The following is a 5,745-nucleotide window of genomic DNA, read 5'->3' as shown; positions in this document are numbered from 1 at the left end:
TGGCCGAGGTTGGGTCACGTGGTAACTATTTTTACGCTGGCTCTGCTTGAATCAGCATAACAGCTGGACAGCCACACACCGAGGAAAGAGAGAAGAGAGGGTTGGCCGAGAGAGAGAGAGAGAGAGCGAGCGAGATATCGGGCATGTGTGGGCCTTACAAAATCCCATGCAGTACAATGGCGTAATGTTATTTTGCGTGCCATTACCATCTAAAAATAGAAGACAGGAAATGCCCCATCATCTGTCTGTCGCTCCGTGTAGAGACCACAATCATAGAAACACACCAAATAGTCTACTCTACTCTACCCTACTGTGTGTGTGAATGTGTGTGTGTGTGTGTGTCGTTTTGGGGGGGTTATTTACTTTACTTTACTGTTGATATTTTTCACTACTTTTACTTTTACTCCACTACATTCCTAAAAAATAGATGTACTTTTTACTCCCAATCATTTCCCCTGAAACCCAAAAGTACTGTAACATTTCGAATGCTCAGGTAGGACAACAACATGGTCAAATTCACGCAATTGTCAATATAACGTTTGTCATCCCTACTGCCTCTGTTCTGGCAGACTCACTTAACACGAATACTGTGTTAGTAAATGATGTCTGAGTGTTGGAGTTCGACCCTGTCTGTCTGTAAATGGTGCTGTCTAGTTTGCTTAATATAAGGAATTTGATGTATAGCATTTACTTGTGCTTTTTACTTTTTCTCAAGTATTACAGTTGAGTACGTTTTCCACTTTTTTTTTCTACTTTTTCCAATATACTGAAGTATATTTAAAACCAGATACTTTTACTCAATCATTATTTTACTGGGTGACTTACTTTTACTTGAGTGATTTTCTATTAAGGTATGTTTACTTTTACTAAAGTATGACAATTGAGTACATTTTCCACCGCTGTATGTATAGTCTCGTTAACACCAGACTGAGGCACAGCATGCTCTGTAGTCACGTGGGTCGTGCATCAGCCAGGCTAGTGCGTACGTGTGCGTTTGTTCATTTCGTATCCCTGTTTGTCTATAAAGGCTATTTTTTTCACAATCGGCATCCTCATCATCCGATTCATTACCATCACAATCATCCTCATCATAATTACCAGAATAATTATCATCCTAATCATAATTATCATCATCAGCATCATTATCATATTGGGTCAGTCGATTTGTTCTAGAAACTATTACAGAGTATTCCATGAGATGGCAGTGTAGACTCTCCACCAGCTCTGGAATCAAATTCCGCAGAAAGGGCTCTTCAACTGAAGTAGAGCTGTTCATTTAGCCTCCTGATGTGAGTATTGGCATTTCATTTCTCATTATAGGTTATAGACATTAAAGTGATTTAATTAGTATAGTATTAAATGCATAGTTGCTTTTTAAAGCCAATAATAGTTTATGGGTCAATGTTTTGGGCCTTATTTCTACTGTTCTAATTAATTATAACCACAATTATTATGTATATATTATTTAGACTTTTCAGGAACCAATCAGATTTAGGCAAACGACATTTTCTTAATTGTAGGCCTGGTGCCAAAGTCCATTTAAAATATATTTTCAGATTTTAGTATAGCCTACATGTTAAACTAATGTACGCCATACAACGAGAAATGTGGGCAGATTTAGCAAAGCACGCCATTCATTTGGTTTAATACTATGATAAATCAAAACACAGACAAGAACACGCAGGGACTTGGGCCATGTTCATTTGATTAACAGTGATGAAAAAATGCCATGAATAGAAACCATAGAGACGACAATATTCCTTGTTCCAAAACGTTGTGTCCTGCTGAGCCGGCCCTTGGTTGCTCTTTCGTCCAGTGGTCGGCCAACCTCTCTGCCTCTGCTATTCTCCTCCGAACCCAGCAGATTTCACACAAAAGCACGCTTCCCCTCTTCAGGTCCTCATACGTCGTCAATATTAGTACGAGCGAGCGTCAACAACGCCTTTTAAGCCGTGACCCTTTCCTCACCTGTTTGAGACAGTTTGTCTAAAATCCTGCTTGTGGTGTGTCCGTAAAAAGCCTATTCTCACTCCTTCGCCCCCGCTCCCTCTCTGCTACCATGCTCCAAAATCACTTTTATTTGCCAAAATATATTTTCATTTGGAGGCATAATCGAAGTCAGATATTAATAATTTTAAAGAAATAATAAGCCATATAACCACAAAACATGTATAGGTCTTATTGATCTCTTAAATTCTGTTCAAATCTTAAAGCCACATACATTTCAACAATATACCCTTTCATATCGGCTATAATTGCTTCACAGACGAAATGGCTTTTACATGTAGAGATGTGTTCGTTGTTCTACTGTCTGTTGCACTTTCTCCCATGTAAATTACTATTTTTCGTTTATAATATAATATTATTGGGCTATTAGGGCTGTTGTTGTTGTTATTATTATTGTCATAATTATTAGTATGTTATTATTAGGGTATAGGACTATGGTGGTTTTGTTTACAGTTTGTAAAGATTTTTTTCCCCCTTGGATACAAGACCAGGGCTTACTTTTGTTTATTTTTTGTTGAATGGAGTCAAAACGTTATAGTTTTCCTAAAGTCATAATATTTAACATTTAGTCATTATTTTGTCAAAACCTTCCGAAAGTAATTACTCAAAGTCAACGATAGGCTACACACACTTTTGATGGCTTATGCCACTAGCATAAATAGTTTAAGTTAGTAGGAAAAAAGGTGACGTGAGAAAACATTCGACAAGTGTTAAAAGCAGAAGAATAGTGTTGGTTGGCCTACACGTTATTTTCTAAGTCGAAACCAATTTGACACTTGGCAAATGTTCCGTGCAGTGATGAGAAACACGATAAAGTCAAATGCACATCTGTCTGAAGGTAGCGAGTTCACCAACCGCAGATCGATTTTAGCACAAAAATCTTCTACGATTTTTCTATCTTAGAAACACAACTTTAATGTTCTTCAATTTTGATAATGTGCTATCACAATTGAACTCAAATTGTTTGAAGTAGTTCAAATATATTTTCACATAGGCAACAACTTGTTTCTATAATGTTATTCAAGTTTTATATGACGAGAAAATAAACAATGAAGTAGGCTAGGCCTATAGCGAGCCTTATTGGTCCTTAATGTTTTGCTGTAGGCTACTTATTTAATGTAAGGTAATCTTTATATTATATTTAATTTAGTTGTAATTTCTGGAAATCTTACAGACTGTGGCTTTATCCCATCTATTTGAGTATCAGAACAATGTGTTGTTTTTTACAAATTGCATTCACCATAGCCTATCCGTCTCCATATTGCACTAAATACTTGTTATAAATCCCTTTGTGTTCTATTTAACATTTTAATAACAACTAATGGGGAAACAAATCTAACCTTTATGAAAATCACATACTGTGTATACCTCTCAATCACAAACACTTTACACAATATGTCTTCGACATCTTAAAACGCACATCAAAAGGCTCCAAATGACGTGTATCTGCCATAGACATGCAGTGAAAGACCATAACCTGGAGAGGGATTCTGTTCGGTTGCCATATGACCGATACAGCCGTGGCGGGACATATCAACGACTAATTCCTTTTCCTGGTGAATTGATGGATCATGCGAAGATCCCACTGCGATATGAAGATATTGATATATAGAGGTAGAGATGTTTAGAGAGGCTGAAAGGGAGGCAGAGGTTTGCTCCCCGTTGTTAGAGGTGCATATTTGGAATAGATGGACAGGGTCTTATAGGACCCCGGGGTGCGTGTCTGATCCTGGACCACATATCTATGAACAGTTGCTGACCCATGATCGATGAACAGCAACTGGCTCGTTGCTCTCCGTTGCCCTAGCTGCTAAAGACGTTGTCGTACATGTCCCTTCGATGTTTGTCTCCACATTACCTTTGTTTTTCTATGGTTCTCTTTAGATCAGTTTGTAGAGCATGGCGCTTTCAACGCTAGGATAGTGGGTTCGATCTCCGGGGCCACCTATACATGAACGTATGCACGCGTGACTGTGCATTTCTTTACTCAAAAGCGCCTGCTAAATAGCATATAGAGTTGAACCAGGCCTCACGAACTTTCAATAATTAATATCGATATTTCTAAGAGTTGTTTGAATGTCTTAATGTTTGTGCGTTCAACATGAAGTTGGTTAAGTAGACAATACAACACGCAAAGTTCTTTCCATGTCTTAGTCTTCCAAATCACAGTGCATCAGGCACTTTCTCTCCACGGAAGTAGCCTACAATCAGTGACCTCAGACGACCAGAGCCATTAGGCTGAGACGAGCCAGACCGAGGTGAGGCGAAGTTGTTGGGATAACCACCAGCGACCAAGCTGTGTGTAGGCCCTCTGATCAAAGAACATCTGGAGAGAGACTTTATACAACCTTTTTATATGTATGTTAAATCTGTAGGCTGTAGAGTTCTAAATTCGTTTTAAATATGTTTTTGGAAGCGCACCAAGTACGGCTGAGTTTGGTTGTGTTCTCCAAAGCTCAGGGTTGATCATGGTTAAGCCTGTAAAGCGCGATGAAGTCACGGGTTAAACTGTAAACATATTAGCACAGATCAAACTATGAGAAAACATTAGCCTGGTGATCGAAGCTGCTCTATTTTAATAAAAACACAATTGAATACAGATTTGGCCATTACACAGCCTACTTGTGCGTAGAACCAACACAACAAAATATGTTAATCACATAGCCAACTAGTAACTTGCATGTGTTGTTGGCCTTACTGATCTAGGTCCGTACCCCAAGGAATTCACTTTTCAATCACAGTGTATTAAAACCGTTCCGTTCAAAAGTTTAACATCAATAGGTCTATATTTAATTTATTTACTTTGACGTATATTTGTTTTTCAAGGCCAAGGCATTCAACTTTCTTTCATAAGAGATTTGTGATTCACAGATAATTGGAAAATATAAATGATCAGGCTCCTACGTGGCCCTGCAATTGTAATTTCCGTGATTAATTCGATTTGTTTTTTACCCAAATCCTCACTTATTTCCAAGATCCATGGTCCACTAGTTTTTGCCTAAGTAGGCTATTTCTAGAGAATACTTTTGAATACACGGTTTTCATAACGCTTGTTTTTAATCATTTCATTTGTTATAAGGATGTGTTGGTATTGTTTTGTCCGAGAGTGACAAAACAAAACATGAAAATATATTGTTGCCATTTACAAGAAGGAATGAGGCCTGTATTTGACTGGTAAAACGAGGAAATGGTCATTTGGCCTGCACGGTAGGCCAAATAAGGCGTCCCTCTCTCTCCCAGTTTGTTTTGATAAGCACCGTTATTTGACGTGTTTCCATTTAGTTTCTTCGTCTATTGACGTTCTGCGTATAAGCCAAGTCCCTCATGGGAAAACCATACAAATAACTTTGAAATCTAAAATAGGCCTACATTCATATGAATGTTGTGATTTCATTATACATTTGTTTTATACACAATTCAATTTACATGCAAATTGATGTTTTGTGGCAGGCACATCAAGTTCACAAGTCATACAAACAAGAAATAGTCTGTTGTTGAGCTCTGCGATGCGCACATAGAATATTGATAAACACCCCCCCCCCCTGATCACTGTTTTCTCCCCTAACACCTCAAGGTTAGTATGAGCCTTCATACAGTACCTTAGAGAAAAAACCACTGCTGAGTCCTGGAGCGGGGCGGTGCTGCTTCCTCTCCGGCTCATGGCCCTCTCTATTGGGAAGGCTGGCCCAGGGCGTGCGCTACCCTTTCCAGATCTCAAAAACACGGAGGGGCGGGGGG

Source organism: Oncorhynchus masou, chromosome 31 (genome assembly GCF_036934945.1).
Source record: "Oncorhynchus masou masou isolate Uvic2021 chromosome 31, UVic_Omas_1.1, whole genome shotgun sequence".
NCBI lineage: Eukaryota > Metazoa > Chordata > Actinopteri > Salmoniformes > Salmonidae > Oncorhynchus > Oncorhynchus masou.
This window is presented reverse-complemented; position numbering follows the sequence as displayed.